This window comes from Eschscholzia californica, unplaced genomic scaffold (genome assembly GCF_041429995.1).
Source record: "Eschscholzia californica isolate CP2 unplaced genomic scaffold, dmEscCali1.0.p SCAF_5, whole genome shotgun sequence".
NCBI lineage: Eukaryota > Viridiplantae > Streptophyta > Magnoliopsida > Ranunculales > Papaveraceae > Eschscholzia > Eschscholzia californica.
Genome location: NW_028238472.1, coordinates 37,313,181 through 37,330,299, shown reverse-complemented (window position 1 = coordinate 37,330,299; position 17,119 = coordinate 37,313,181). Strand labels below are relative to the sequence as shown.

Below are 17,119 nucleotides of genomic sequence, written 5' to 3'. Positions count from 1 at the left end.
CTCATTTGTGCGTTTCTTAATATTCACTGCCAGTGAAGCGTTTTAAGGTGTATCGAGACTACATGAATAATGTGCGCAATTAAATAAACCTAAAGTGTGTTATTAGCATCATTTAAATTTGAATGGAGGGGGTCTAATCTACTCATGTTTGAGAATATTTTCTCATTAAACTTAGAATCCTTCCTGTTGTACCTTGTACCTATACTTTCTTCCCGAACCACCATACGGCCCTTCAGACATTCTCCTTGCACAGCTGTTCTTGTTTTTTCAGCATGTTTTCTATATTTATTGGTTAAAAATGTATCTCTTACCAAGATAATCTCAAGAGTTCTATACAATGACTTCACATTCACACGCTCAATTTCCAATCTTGTTATCAACAATAATGCCCCTCAGAGTATCTATCATGAAAAGGAAAATAACTATTCAAAGAAGAACAGTACTAGATCAAGTCAGCTGCCTATTTAACAAAATAAAAAGATAGTGTTAGCAAGTTCAATGGAAAGATTAGAAAGGTCAAAGATCAACAAGATTTTATTCAACTACTGAAGAAACTTGAGGAGTTTAGCCTAGATAATATCCGGTGGATGAACGAAATTGTATGACATATCCTAACATGAAGAGGAATATGTTATATTTGATAATATGATAAACCTAACTAAATTCTAGTCGACATTAAGACAGCTGACTTGATTGATTCGACTCAAAATAGAACGAAGAGGGCAACCAAATCTCCTTGAGTTGAAAACACTTGTTAATTCTTCCTTTGTGAAATTTTTGGGATTCATATATAAATTCCATAGAATAGGACGAAAGGCTTAATTCACAAACAAGATTAGTGTAAAAAAATAGCGAACTAACCAACCTGCTGTGATGATACTTGTGCAGTCCATCCAAGATTTTAGTACTTGTAAATTGTCTCTTTCTCGAGTTGCACTTTATCTGCATTCATTTAAAAATGTTATGGACAATCCAACACACATTTGCAAGAAAATAGAATTTTGAATATACACTTGATAACCTTAGATCAAACATAACCCCCAAATACCAGGCCCATAGGAGTCGTTCCTTCTGATATTGGGGCTCCATTTATCCTAGGCCTATAAGAGTTGTTCCTTCTGCTATAAGAGTAATTGACAATTCAGCAAACATTTGTAAGAAAATGGAATTATGAATATACACTTGATAACCAAAGATAGAAGATAACCCCCAAATACCAGGCTATAAGAGTTGTTCTCTTCTGCCCCTGGGCCTGCATTTATCCGAGCATCCTTTAAGGCGTGTTTTCTCGCCAGAATACCTCGCAAAAGTAAAGGAAAAACATCAACAAATGTTCACTACATTAGCTTCTGTTGGATTCATCGAAGTATCAAAGAGAATCTGTGGGTCAGGTACCTAAAATTATAAAGTTAATGACCAAAATTTTCAAAAGCTATGGAGATTGAATGCCCATAAAAATATTAAAATTTTACTTTCGGAGATTCCCAAGACTAAGTCATAAGGTCAAAGTTGCGATCGTTCTAAAGCCAGAAACATACAAAATAGGGAATCAACACCAATATTGCAATGGTAGAAATGTATACGTCTTCTTCCTAGTCATGTTTCCGTGAACCCCAAACACGAACCACAGTTTTTTTTCCTTCTATATTACCTTCTAAAGTCCAAACTTATAATAGCTCATGACGTGGATAAGGTTGATGGAAATATATGAACTACCTGTGACCACAATAAGAGAAACCTTATCATATGCCGGTCTGAGTTTTAAATCCACCTCCGAAGTGTGGGAATGTAAAAAAAAATATAGTTGCCAGGGAATTTCGGAGCAAGTATAACAACACTGCCATGATACAAAAAGATGGTCCGCCAAAATCTGCCCTTAACCTGTTATGAAACTGTGTGGTATGCCCCTTACCTTGCGAAGTCACACCAGTAAGTCCTCAAAATCTTGAGAAGGTTTCAGCACATCATTGAACGCAACCTACGGTATCACAAAAGATGAAAACAAAGTCTAAAACATGCATAAGAGAACTCTTCATTACCATATAAACATTCAGTTATTCTCTTCAAACACAACCAACAAATATAAGACACTCGAGATCATTAAAAGGGTCGAGGAAGTATTTTATTCTTAATGCAACATCTCAATCTGTTAATACGAAGCTTTTTGTGAATCACTTAACACTGTCATCCCATTTTATACTTTTTCATACTTCAAAATCCCAAGAATACATCAAAAATAGGATCTTCATCAATACATATAATGCATTAAACTAACAATGAGAAACTGTAAAAAAAAAAAAATCAAATTTCACTTAGAATTGGAAATGTAGAAAGACAATAACTATTGTTTGAACATACATTCCTTTTGATCACCCATATGTATTGAGCATACGTTAGTACCAGCAGCAACTAAGGACGCAGACCTTGATTATTATTAATCTTACATAATACCACAAAAACCCATTAGTGTGCAATTTCCATGTACACCACATGAAAATGGTCTGAGTTCTTCTTTTAGGAGCTTACACCTTCAAATTCAATTTCCATTGGACTGAAGAACCCTGCCAAATGCATTACAAAGAAAAATATTGTATAAAGCCCACTCTAATAGTATGAGCAGTTTACACTTAGCAAACCACAATATTACCATGAAATGAAAGCATACCTTCATTTCATGCATGCTCCCCATCAAGGAAAATCAAGCTCTCGACATCCACAAAGGATCGAACACAGGAAAAACCACAGACAAGCAGTACAATAAGACACATGCACGCTCCCCATCCCGGAACAACTACAAGTAATACACAAACCAAAAAGAAACTCCGAGTGCGAACACAAAAAAGAACACTTATACAAAGACAAACACCAAATGCAACCATAAATATCAACACAAACCCAAGAACATGCACATACACAACGACAATAATAATAATAATAAGTAAGAAAAAGAAAACATGGATACAAACATAAATATCAACACAAACACAAAATCATAAAACCAAAAACAAAATACACAAAAATAAAAAACTCAAATCCTCAAACAAATAGAAACAAAAACAACAAATACACAAAGTAACTCACTCAAACTAACACCAACACAAACAAAGGTTGGCAGAAACAATACTTCACAAATCAAGACAATTTATGGTAGTGGGAGATGTCAGACTTCATGAGTTAATATTTCTCACAACTTTATTCTATCTAAAACCTCTAGAAGTCTAGTGTACCTAAAGACTAAAGCTTTAATTAGTTGACCATAAGTCAAGAATTCAAAGTAGAACACCAACACAAAGGCCAGCAAAAACAACACTTCACAAATCAAGATGATTCATTGTAGTGGGAGACGTCAGACTTCATGAGTTAATATTTCAAAAGGCTCTGTTATATTACAAACCTACAAAAAGCTAGTGATCACGAAGAATGTTCATTATGTATGTTTCTAAACCAGGAAAAAAAAAAAGTTAAGAACTTCAGGAAGATTAAAGGAAAATAAGAGACAGTAAAAAATTTCTCAAGGACCAACAAGGAAGTTATTGGACGGGTAGTCTACTTGGATGTACTAACTAAATGCTAATTCCATACATAGTTGCAGCACTTAGAACAGAGTAAGTATGAGACATTTGAAAGCTTCAACTTCGACCTAACTTGATAAGTGCAAACTGACTGTCATGCATTGATGTTCCAAAATCAATTCTTGGCTGGAGGTAATTGCATGAAGTCAGCAACGATAATAATATAATGTCGATCGAGTTGATGAATAACAACTATTTTGGATCTTCCTATCTCATTCAGAACAGTAGTATGGCACTTCAGCATGTAACCTATCAGTGAGTCTGCATGGCTAGTGCCTACGAATTGTTACCCAAAACTATCAAGTTAATGACCCAGATTTGGAAAAATTATGGAGATTTAAAGAAGAAAGATGAGATTCCAAGATACACAAACTATATTAGGTTTATCTAAATACGTCATCCATAGTTCCAAATTATTGTCGTTTTGAAGCCGGAAACCTACAAGTATAAGGCAGCTATACCACTTCCGCACTAGTAGGACTATACAAGTCTTGTGGCTAGTCACAATTCAGCAAATCCCTGACCACGAACAAAGGTTTTCTTTTCTTCGATTTTACTAAGATGAAGAAAATATACAAGATAATTCATAAAAGGGACAAAATACTTGTTACCATTATAACAGAAACCTTATCACATGCAAGTTTGAATTTTCCATGACCCTATAACTAATGGGAATTGTAAGAGATATAGCTGTTAAAAAATTCAGAAGCAAATATAACAACACAATCGTGATATATAAAGGTTGTCCTCCTTTACCTTTCTTAAATTGTGTCGTATGCCCTTAGCTTGGTAAAGCCACACCAGCAAGCCCTTACTATCTTGAGAAGGTTTCTTTGCACTTCTAGAAGTTCAACCTGCGGTATCAAGAAAGTTTGAAACACTGTCCATAACACCCACAAGAAGACTATCATTTACCATATGAATATTACGTTAACAGCGTCATCACATTTGTCACTTGTTCATACTCCAAAACCCCAGTAATACATGAAAAGTATGAACTTCATCAATACGTAAAAAGGATTTTAGCAACTAAGAATGACAAAGAGTAGAAAATATCAAATTTAAGGTTTCCAAGAGACATTTACAATTGGAAGTATGAAAGGACAACATATATTGTTTCAAACATACCTGAGTTCCTTTAGTTGAAAACACAAATATATTGAGCATATGTCAGATCCCAATAACAAACAAGGGAAACAAACCATGATTATTAATCCGACATAATAATCATATAGCAGAATTAGCGAAAATCATATTAAACCAAAGCTCTTTGGATGCGATGTTACCCTGTAAAGATATGATATATATATATATATATATAACATGTTGGTCAAACTGATTATTTAAGCACATGACAGCATAAACCACAAGAACATGGTCTGAATTCGCATTTTCGAGCTTCCACCTTCAAACTCTATTTCCTTCTAACGAAAAACCTTTAAATTGCTTTACAAAGAAAATACTATTTGAGTGAAGGACATCTAATAATACGAGTAGTGAAGAATTAGCAAACCATACAATTTCGACGAAATAAAAAACATACCTTCTCAACAGGAACTGCAAGGAGTCAAATCTATTAACATGTTTGGATAAACCAATAACAATCAAGTGGATGTCAAAGCAACTTGTGCAATCAATGAAAGTGGATTTTGCTATGCAGTCAATCAATAAAAGTGGATCCAAAGCTAACCCGGTCTAATTTACATATTTTTGTGCATGAATATGTGAAAGAATGCACGTGTGCAATAAGAAAATGATAGTTATGACTCTCAACAAGAACCAATAAACCAAGTGCTAAGATATCCAAACACTTATAATGGTCACGTGGGCAAGAAAATCAATTTCTCGAGAATTGTAGAGGATCCAATACAAGAACATGGATAATCAGAATTCTTCGGACCTGAATATTGTTAATATCATCATGGTTGCATTAGGAATTTCATGGATTCTTGAATCATAGACATTTCATAATCCAGGGGAAATCCTACAAGGTTACTACACAAGCATTAAAACTGCATACTCTCTTTCATACCTAATATTTTCTTTCTGTGCTCACATATCGATAAAACCATTATTGGTTCAACAACACAGGGGTCCAGTGGTGATCTATAATCTTACAAGACCCACACATTAAAAACGCCGCTTATTAATTGTGTTCCTTGAAGCTACTTATGACTTCGTTTCATATCTGTCATTTATCCCCTTGCTCCATTGGTGATAAAATCTGCATTATCATGCCATGCAATTTTCTCTCATGAACAAAGTATTTACTGCATGGTTCAAACTTGAAGTAACTAAAGGATGAAAATTTTGTCAATTAACGATAGTAGTATCAGCTGATATACAATATAAAAGAGCAAATGAAATAAAAGAAAAGAAACATGAATACACACAACAATGGCAACTGACCATTCCCATATCCTTCATAGTTTTCCACAATAGCATCTACGACCTCGGCATTCCTATCCTGCAAAAACAGAGAGAGATAAACGCACAGGTGCATAACAACCTTCGCGTTTTTACTAAAAGCACTAGCAGAGTTGACAAGGTAAGTGATATAATTTACATTTCCTACAGCAACAAAACAAGAAGAAAAAGAAGTCTACACAAGCGCAAAGTAAAAAAATTTGTTTTAGACTTCATGGGTTAATATTTCTCACAACTTTATCCTATCAGAAACCTCTAGAAGTCAAGAATTCAAACTACAACACCAACACAAAGAAAGGCCGACGAGAACAACATTCAGAAATCAAGATGATTTATGGTAGTGGTAGACGTCAGACTTTCATGCATTGCTGTTCCAAAATGAATTCTTCGCTGGAGGTAGAATGAAGTCAGCAACGATAAGATTATAATGTGGCTCAAGTTAATGATAACAACTGTTTTGGATCTTTCTTTCTCAATCAGAACAGTAATATAGCACTTCAGCATGTAACCTATCAGTGGGTCGGCATGCCTAATGCCTACGAATTGTTACCAAAAAGTATCAAGTTAATGACCCCAATTTGAAAAAATTATGGAGATTTAAAGAAGAAAGATGAGTATCCAAGATATACAAACTATATTAAATTTACCTAAATAAGTCATCCATAGTCCAACCAGTTATCATTCTGGCTAGTCATGAATTCATGATTCAGCAAATCCCTGATCACGAACAAAGGTTTTCATTTCGACTTTACCTTCTACAGCCTAACCTTACATCAGCTCATAACATGCATAATGTTGGTATGTACTGAGATGAAAAAATATAAAAGAGAACTCATAAAGGGACGAAGTACATAACATGTTCTGGATTCACGTTTTTGAGTTTGCACCTTTGAACTCTAATCCCGATTAACGGAAAACCTTTAAATTGCTTTACAAAGAAAAGACTTGTTGAGTGAAAGACATCTAATAATATCAGTAGTGTAGAATTAGCAAACCATAAAAGTTCCACGAAATGAAAAATGTACCTTCTAAACAAGAGATGCAAGGAGTCAGATCTGTTAACATGCTCGAATAAAACCAATAACAATCAAGTGGACGTCAGAGCAACAAAGTCAATCAATAAAAGTGGATTTTGCTACACAGTCAATCAATAAAAGTGAATTCAAAGCTACTCCAGTTCATATTTCATGTTTTTGTGCATGAATATGTGAATGAACGCACTTGTGCAGTAAGAAAATGATAGTAATGACTCTCAACAAGAACCAAAAACCAGGTGCTGAGATACCCAAACACTTCTAATGGCCGCTTGGGCGAAAAAATCAATTTTTCGAGATTTGTAGAGGATCCAATACAAGAAATCAGAATTTTTCACAGACAAAAATATTGGGTTATTTAGTGAATAGACCCCAGTTATTTACCTATATTAGGGGTCCACCCCCAAAACGATAATGCTTTAGGGGTTACCCCCCATTCTCTATTTTTCCGTCTAAAGTCCGTTAAGTTGCGAGCGTGCCAGTCACATGAGAATTTTCTGACGATCTTGCCCTCCTCCAAATCAACGATGTAAATTTTAATTTCTTTATTTAATGATTTCAAGTTTCTCAACTACCCATATTTGGGTGAAAACGCGGGAATCAGAAAACAATCCTTCGACCCTTCGAAACCCTAGGTTTTTTGTTTCGATTTCAAAGCAAAAATCGAAATAGATTGAAAGGGTTTTAATGATATCTTCTTCCTAGCTCGTTCTCACCTCTGATTTCTCTCTCTAAAGCGATTCCTGAAGCTCGATAGTCCCTAATGGCAGAAGGTTCATCTCGAAGTGGGTTGTAAGTATCCTAAACCTAACTTGATGGTTTGTAAGTATCCATGCATCCATGACATTTAGAATATTATGACATTTAGAGAAGGACCCCCACTGTAAAACAACTATTTAGGGAAGGACCCCCATTACAGTAAAGCAGATGAAGATCAACAATGGCTTACCTGGTTCGTTTCTTCCCTTTTAACACCTCCTCCCATCGTTTTAGCACTGCCTTTGGTTGATTTGGAGTAAGAAATTGTTTTAAACCCTCAACCAAAAGATCTCTTTATAAAGAGGATAGGGCCTCTTTCATTCGACCGTTGGGAAACAGAGGGTTAGTTCTGGTACAAATTTCAAACGGTCTTGAGGAGGGCAAAATCGTCAAAAGAAACACACGTGACTGGCACGCTCGCAACTTAACGGATTTTAGACGGAAAAATAGAGAATGGGGGGTAACCCCTAAAGCATTATCGTTTTGGGGGTGGATCCCTAATATAGGTAAATAACTGGGGTCTATTCACTAAATAACCCAAAAATATTTGTTATCATCATGGCTGCTCCAGGTTTTTATGGATTCGTGAATCATAGACATACCAGTTCACAATCCAGAAGGGATCTTAGAAGGTTACTACGCAAGCGTTAAAACTAAATACTCTATTTGATTCCTAATTTGTCTTTCTGTGGTTCAAAAACACAGTGGTCAAGTGGTGGTCGTTAATCTTATAAGAGACATGCATTAAACGCCACATCAATCCTAATTGGACAACAAGACCCACACATTTAAAATGCCTTTTATTAATTGTGTTCCTTCAAGCTAGTTATGACCTCGTTGCATATCTATGATCTAATTTCTCTTTAAAATTGGGGATTCAATAGTAGAGGTGAAATAGAAATACCAATGGGATGAACAGTGAGAGCAGGACGATTAGAAACGGCAGTATGCTTGCTAAGGAAAATGACATCGTCAACTACTTATCCAGTCACTTGTTCCCACCGTTTATCCAAATGAACTTCCGCTACAACGCTGTTATCATGTTTCAATAATCTCACTTCCCATTTACATAACTCGGAATTTCCTATTACCCCCACACCCCAAATTCATCAATTAGATCATATTATTAGAGAATTTTGTGGAAGAGAACGAAAAAAAGAAGAGGGGAATGATTCTCTTATTAGTGCAAACCTGTAAAGGGGGGCCAGGGTGCCAACCAGGCATAGCTAAAAGAGCAGAGGCAGGGCCTATGGAAAAAATCTGCATGATAGTAGTATCAACTGAGATATGATATAAAAGAGCAAATGAAATAAAAGAAGGAGATATGAATAAACACAACAGAGAATTCCCTTGTCCTTCATAGTTTTCCACAATACACGTCCCTCTGAAGTGCCATTAGCTTACTATAGAGGTATCTACCACCTCGGCATTCCTATCCAGCAAAACATGTATTTATAGTTTTATATACATGTATCAATTTATCAAAAACAGAGATAATTACCAAGTGATCAACCAAATCAACCAAGTGATCAACTTTACCTCCCCGAAGCAAAAGAATCTAGAAAATAATTGCTTTTCACGTAAGGTAGACGAGATAATGAATTCCAACTGGAGATTTTCAGAAAAACAAATTCTGGAAAAATTCAAGCAACAAAACAAAGAGATTGATGATAAAAAGAAGTACCTTCTCTTCCTTTTAAATATTGCTCTAACACAAAATGATAATTTGGGCAGAATAGTCCCTTGTCTCCCTCCACAATGGTTGCTTGATTATAATGGGTTAACCGAAAATCCCACTAATGGGTTAACAAAAGCGACAGTGTAAGCATTGTCGACAAACCGAATTTAACCCTCACCATGAGGGGCATTCGAATTAATAACACATTTGCATAAAATCTTCTAATTTACTCAAAAAGAACTAAAGACCAAGTTTCACTAAACAAAAACACTCTCAATCAATTACCCTTTCAAAAGAAAAATTCATCAATAAATCTTTCTTTCTATCTCAAAACAAATTTGCTTTGAAGTGGTAAGGTCATGAAAGAGCTCAACAGTACTCAAGAAGTTCAATCCTATGAGTTCTAGATTATAAAAGCTTGAAATTCTCGAATGCATTTCTTACATGCCTTTCAGCTCCACCATCGATCTATTGAAAATTTCGAGTAAGATTCACCATGTTCAATTTGGTACAATGACTGTAAAACACATATAGCAGAGATTGTAAAAGGTGAAATTTGTTAGATGAGATAAAAGACATAAAAGAGCAAATGAAATAAAAGAAAGGAAACATGAATGCACACAAAATGGCAACTGACAATTCCCATATCCTTCATAGTTTTCCACAATAGCATCTACGACCTCGGCATTCCTATCCTGCAAAAACAGAGAGAGATAAACGCACATGTGCATAACAACCTTCGTGTTCTTACTAAAAGCACTAGCAGAGCTGACAAGGTAAGTGATATAATTTACATTTCCTACAGCAACAAAACAAGAAGAAAAAGAAGTCTACACAAGCGCAAAGTAAAAATTTTGTTTTAGACTTCATGGGTTAATATTTCTCACAACTTTATCCTATCAGAAACCTCTAGAAGTCAAGAACTCAAACTACAACACCAACACAAACAAAAACCGATGAGAACAACACTTCAGAAATCAAGATGATTTATGGTAGTGGTAGACGTCAGACTTCATGAGTTAATATTTCACAAACCTCTAGAAGCCTAGTGACCACGAAGAACGTTCATCATGTATGTAGCAAGATTCACCATAGCTTTTACCTGGATGAAATAAAACAGGAAAAGAAAGAAAAGAAGAACTTCAGCAACATTGAAGGAAAAAAAATTTGAAGGACCAACAAGGAAATTATTGGACGAGTGGTCTACTTGGATATTAACTAAATGCTAATTTCGGACATGGTTGCAGCACTCAAAACAGAAAAAAAAAAAACCAAGTATGAGAGCTGCAACTTTTTTTTTTTTAAAAATTTTGAATTAGTATAAGGGAAAAAGAATACAAAGGACTACACAAGGAAACAGAAAAGGGGGAACTAATACAGTTACATACTCAAGATCCCCCCCCCCCCCCCCCCCAATTCGACACAAAGTCAAAATACGAAAAAGTCCTTGTCCAGGGACCTACTCCAATGGAAAAGAACACCCAAGACATCTTCCTCCCCTACCTTGAAGGCAGGAAGAGAATCTCTAACAACTACATTTCTAGCCTTCAAATACACCAACAGATGCCAAAAGGGACAAGGTTCCACAGTCCTCTCTTTGGTTTCCTCACTGGAACCTTCCTCCACTGAGCTATGAGCTGATCTAATGAGGCTGGAAGGCTCCGACACACCCCAATGGATCCAAGGAAAAAGTTCCAAAGCTTCACAGCCTCCGAACAGTGAATCATTTGGTGAGACACTGATTCTTCACTCTCTTTACACCTGCCACATCTATTAGGTTAGACCCAGCAGCGCTTCTTGAGGTTGTCCACTGTTGGAATCTTCCCCAAGACTGCTGCCCACACCAAGAAGCTCACCCTAGGAGGGATATGACTCGACCACTAGAAACTAAAATCAAACTGGTCTGTCGTAGGATCTGAGCTGGGACTAAGTCTGGAATAATAGTTATTAACCGAGAAGGCCTCGTCCCCCTCCTTAACCCACACCCTTGAGTCCTCCTTGCCTTCAATAGGCACGAACTGGACAAGAGCCCTAAGAAGGTTAGCGAAGATTGAGATCTCCCAATCGTTAAGATTCCTTCTCGTCCGGATCTCCCAAGTTCCTAAAGACCAGTTAAAGTGATTAAAGAGTGATTCCTTTTGAGAAGACGAGATGAAATAAATGGCTGGAAATCTCTCTTCAAGAGGTATTGGAAGACACCACACATCCTCCCAAAAGTTAATACACTTGCCATCTCCCAATTTCCACTTTGTGATTTGCAAAAAGTTATTTTCTCGAGCTGCTATACCCTTCCAAAGACCACACCCGAACGGAGCTTTAATGTTGGCTTGTCTCCACCCTCCACTAGGACACCAAAACTTTTCCATTATTATGTTCCTCCAAAGAGAAGTTTTCTCTTGAGCAAATCTCCAAAGCCACTTCCAATGAGAGCTGCAACTTCGAACTAGCTTGATTAGTGCAAACTGACTTTCATGCATTGTTGTTCCAAAATGAATTCTTGGCTGGAGGTAGAATGAAGTCAGCAACGATAAGATTATAATGTGGATCAAGTTAATGATAACACCTGTTTTGGATCTTTCTTTCTCAATCAGAACAATAGTATAGCACTTCAGCATGTACCTATCAGTGGGTCGGCATGCCTAATGCCTACGAATTGTTACCAAAAAGTATCAAGTTAATGACCCAAATTTGAAAAAATTATGGAGATTTTAAGAACAAAGATGAGTATCCAAGATATACAAACTATTTTAAATTTACCTGAATAAGTCATCCATAGTCCAACCAGTTGTCTTTCTACCTAGTCATAAATTCATAATTCAGCAAATCCCTGATCACGATCAAAGGTTTTCATTTCGACTTGACCTTCTACAGTCTAACCTTACATCAGCTCAGAACATGCATAAGGTCGGTATGTACTAAGATGAAAAAATATAAAAGACAATTCATCAAAGGGACGAAATACATAACATGTTCTGGATTCACGTTTTTGAGTTTGCACCTTCGAACTCTAATCCCGATTAACGGAAAACATTTAAATTGCTTTACAAAGAAAAGACTTGTTGAGTGAAAGACATCTAACAATATCAGTAGTGTAGAATTAGCAAACCATAAAAGTTCCACGAAATGAAAAATGTACCTTCTAAACAAGAGATGCAAGGAGTCAGATCTGTTAACATGCTCGAATAAAACCAATAACAATCAAGTGGATGTCAGAGCAACAAAGTCAATCAATAAAAGTGGATTTTGCTACACAGTCAATCAATAAAAGTGAATTCAAAGCTACTCCAGTTCATATTTCATGTTTTTGTGCATGAATATGTGAATGAACGCACTTGTGCAGTAAGAAAATGATAGTAATGACTCTCAACAAGAACCAAAAACCAGGTGCTTAGATACCCAAACACTTCTAATGGCCGCTTGGGCGAGAAAATCAATTTTTCGAGATTTGTAGAGGATCCAATACAAGAACATGGATAATCAGAATTTTTCACAGACAAAAATATTTGTTATCATCATGGCTGCTCCAGGTTTTTCATGGATTCGTGAATCATAGACATACCAGTTCACAATCCAGAAGGGATCTTAGAAGGTTACTACACAAGCGTTAAAACTAAATAATCTATTTGATTCCTAATTTGTCTTTCTGTGGTTCAATAACACAGGGGTCAAGTGGTGGTCTTTAATCTTATAAGAGACATACATTAAACGCCACTTCAATCCTAATTGAACCACACGACCCACACATTTAAAATGCCTTTTATTAATTGTGTTCCTTCAAGCTAGTTATGACCTCGTTTCATATCTATGATCTAATTTCTCTTTAAAATTGGATAGTCAATAAAGGTGAAATAGAAATACCAATGGGATGAACAGCGAGAGCAGGACGATTAGAAACGGCAGTATGCTTGCTAAGAAAAATGACATCGTCAACTACTTCTCCAGTCACTTGTTCCCACCGTTTATCCAAATGACCTTCCGCTACAATGCTGTTATCATGTTTCAATATCTCACTTCCCCATTTACATAACTCGGAATTTCCTATTACCCCCACACCCCAAATTCATCAATTAAATCATATTACCAGAGAATTTTGTGGAAGAGAATGAAAAAAAGAAAGAGGGGAATGATTCTCTTATTAGTGCAAACCTGTAAAGGGGGACCAGGGTGCCAACCTTGCATAGCTAAAAGAGCAAAGGCAGGGCTATGGACAAAATCTGCATGATAGTAGTATCAACTGAGATCCGATATAAAAAAAGCAAATGAAATAAAAGAAAGGAGACATGAATAAACACAACAGAGAATTCTCTTCTCCTTCATAGTTTTCCACAATACACATCCCTCTGAAGTGCCATCAGCTTACTATAGAGGTATCTACCACCTCGGCATTCCTATCCAGCAAAACATGTATTTATAGTTTTATACACGTGTATTAATTTATCAAAACAGAGAGAGAGATAAATACCCATGTGCATAACAACCTTCACGTTTTTACTAAAAGTACTCGTAGAGTTGACAAGTGATATAATCTACATCCTCTTCCAGCTACAAAATAAGAAGAGAAAGAAATCTACACAAGAGCCAGCCAAATTTTTGTTTTAGATTCTCCAAATAATAGATAACTAATTAGAGTTTTACAGATTTAAAATAAACCACGGATTTAAAAACCATCGGCTGAACTATATGACATAATCTACACTTCCACGTGATCAACCAAATGAACCTTAGAGATAATTACCAAGTGATCAACCAAGTGATCAACAATACCTCCTCGAAGCAAAAGAATCTAGAAAAATAATTGCTTTTCACGTAAGGTACACGAGATAATGAATTCCAACTGGAGATTTCCTAGAAAAACGGATTCTGGAAAAATTCAAGCAACAAAACAAAGAGATTGATGATAAAAAGTACCTTCTCTTCCTTTCAATGGTTATTAGATAACGAATTCCAACTGGCTGCTCTAACACAAAATGATAATTTGGGCAGAATAGTCCCTTGTCTCCCTCCACAATGGTTGCTTGATTATAATGGGTTAACAAAAGCGACAGTGTTAGCATTGTCGACAAACCGAATTTAACCCTCACCATGAGGGGCATTCGAATTAATAACACATTTGCATAAAATCTTCTAATTTACTCAAAAAGAACTAAAGATCCAAGTTCACTAAACAAAATCACTCTCAATCAATTACCCTTTCAAAAGACAAATTCATCAATAAATCTTTCTTTCTATCATAAAACAAATTTGTTTTGAAGTGGTAAGGTCATGAAAGAGCTCAACAGTACTCAAGAAGTTCAATCCTATGAGTTCTAGATTATAAAAGCTTGAAATTCTCGAATGCATTTCTTCCATGCCTTTCAGCTCTACCATTGAAAATTTCGAGTAAGATTCACCATGTTCAATTTGGTACAATGACTGTAAAACACATACAGCTGAGATTGTAAAGGGTGTAATTTGTTAGATGAGATATGACTAAATCAATCAAAAGAGAAGTTCAATCACTACAAGATGTTATATGTATGCCTATATGAAGGCCAGAAATGAGGGCAAGAAGACTTAAGGAGAAATCGATATTGAAATGTTTTAAGCTAAAACCCTAAATGGTTACCGTAATCTTGTAAACTAACATAGAGCATTTTCAAAAAATTTTAGGGTTTTCTCACATTGTGCCCTAATTACTAACTAGCAACATACACTTTCCATTTATAATTAGTTTTTATCTTTTAAACCCTAGAAACCTTAAGTATTAATCAAGTTGAGAGACAATCGATCAACCTTCTCTTTTGCATATGATCGAGCGAATGAACTCGAAAAGGTTAAAGATTCAAGAATGCGTACTTCAGTGTGCAATTCAAGAAGTTCAATCGCATGAGTTCTTTCTTGTCGTCGTTGTCATTTCATCTTCTATCAATCGATAGAAGAACTAAAGTTTTAGAAGAACTAAATCGTGAGAGAGATGATCAAGTTCAACAAAGTGAACTGAATTAAACTTTAATGGAGGAACTTAATCAGATGATGAAGATTGTTAATCAGAGATGACTACTTGCCTAATAAGGAAAGTAGAGAGAGAGGAGATAGAGAGAATTGCGTACGTTTCAGACAAGACAAGGAAAGTAGAGAGATGGAGAGAGGAGATATACGCGATTGGGTACAACATTTGGCCCAATCAATCTCAATGAACGGCTGGGATTAAAAGCAAACGGTCACAAAACAAACCGTAAGTGCAGTGTGCACCTTCCTTCGGTTTCTCTCTCCTCCAACACCGTTGGTACATGCGGCTGTTTCTCGCTTTTTTTTTTGTGCAACGGTATTTCTTTTGTTTTGTTGAAAGAGTGCAACGGTATTGACTCTAAAATAGTTTTTACACGGAACTTTTTTGGACATTGGTAGTGCTCTTTTACATGAGAATATAGAGAAAAAGCTTAAAGCATAAAGGGGGGTTTTCCATCACTTGGTTGATCGATCACGTATGACACTTGACAGAAAGACAAGGGAACCCTCTCTCTAGAAAACTTGTAACCGTTTTTAGAGTGAATCTTCTTATCTTCGTTGCTTCTCTGGTGAAGGGTCCTCCCTTCGCCGGAATTCTTTCTTTTTTGTTCAAATAAATAGTTATTATTACCTCTCTGAACAGGGTCGGCTCTAGTTGTTTGGGGGCCTAAAGCGAACTAAAATACGAGGCCCTTTATACACTAACTATAACAAAATTAATTTTTTCCTGTAACAAATAAATTAGTACGAAAAACATAACTAAATACGTAAATGTGAACTATATATATATTATAAAAAGTGTATCAAATTTCATATAGAAATTGGCCAAATATGCTTTGAAAACATTTCACATGCTTTTTGAATTGTAAAATTACTAACATGCGTTTGAAAACATTAAGAAGTACATACCCTGTAGTTATATGGCAAAGATGATATAATAATATAATATAGTCTTTTTTTTGTTGAGAGATACTAATATAATATAGTCACTACTCGGTAGACGCTACATTTTAGAAACTTGTTTTAACCCTAAAGTGAAATTTTAAATTAACTCTCACACAACAAAATTGGAGAAAAAATAATAAAAAATTTATGAAAGAGAAGTACAAGAAGAAAGAGGAAGAACATAAGACACCAAAATTAGGTACAGAAGGAAGTGCAATATAACTGTGGCTGCTAGATGGAGAGAAAGAAAGAAGATAGGAGAGAAAGCATAACAAGAGAGTGAAAGAGAGGCAAAAATGAATTAATTAAATATAATAACTTGGTTTAATTGAATTAAATAAAATAAGGAATTAGGTCCACGTAAGTAGGTTATTCCATTTCAACAAAAGAAAGAAAAAAAAAATAGAAAATAAAAAGGTAACTTGGTTTCCATTTTCAATTTCAATTAACTGCTTAGAAAATAGAAAGTTAAGGTAGGTAAGTAACTTTACTTTCCTTCTCAACTCACGTGAATACTTGTTTGGATAACTGGGCTTGGAGTTCACCGGTTAACTTAAAGCAATATGTTATTTGAAAAATATTCCAAGTGGAGGTGCTTTTAAATAAAACCAGGTTTGGGGCCCAAAGCAGCTGCTTTGGGCCTGGGCCGCCCCTGTCTCTGAACAATAATAGTAAGGGAGGGACTCCTCTCTCTCTCTCTCTCTCTCTCTCTCTCT

The 17,119-nt window shown here is 35.7% G+C and overlaps 1 long non-coding RNA gene across 5 annotated transcripts; it reads right to left on the bottom strand.

The window, feature by feature from the left end:
• Positions 1-952: 952 nt before the first annotated feature.
• On the bottom strand, positions 953-15,379 carry LOC147538967 (uncharacterized). 5 transcript variants are annotated; one of them, XR_015225342.1, is made up of 12 exons: positions 14,379-15,379; positions 13,946-14,037; positions 13,617-13,858; positions 12,228-13,508; positions 12,090-12,116; positions 10,974-11,971; positions 10,506-10,572; positions 5,116-6,039; positions 4,329-4,426; positions 1,652-1,978; positions 1,218-1,300; positions 953-1,121 (listed from the first exon to the last, which is right to left on the bottom strand). It is a non-coding gene; the product is annotated as an uncharacterized LOC147538967 (long non-coding RNA). The 5 variants fall into 5 exon arrangements; XR_015225341.1 differs by lacking the exons at positions 953-1,121; positions 1,218-1,300; positions 1,652-1,978; positions 4,329-4,426; positions 5,116-6,039 and adding exons at positions 8,559-8,876; positions 8,984-10,165 and having other exon boundaries at positions 13,617-14,037; XR_015225339.1 differs by lacking the exons at positions 953-1,121; positions 1,218-1,300; positions 1,652-1,978; positions 4,329-4,426; positions 5,116-6,039 and adding exons at positions 8,559-8,876; positions 8,984-9,987; positions 10,093-10,165 and having other exon boundaries at positions 10,974-13,508; positions 13,617-14,037.
• Positions 15,380-17,119: the final 1,740 nt, after the last annotated feature.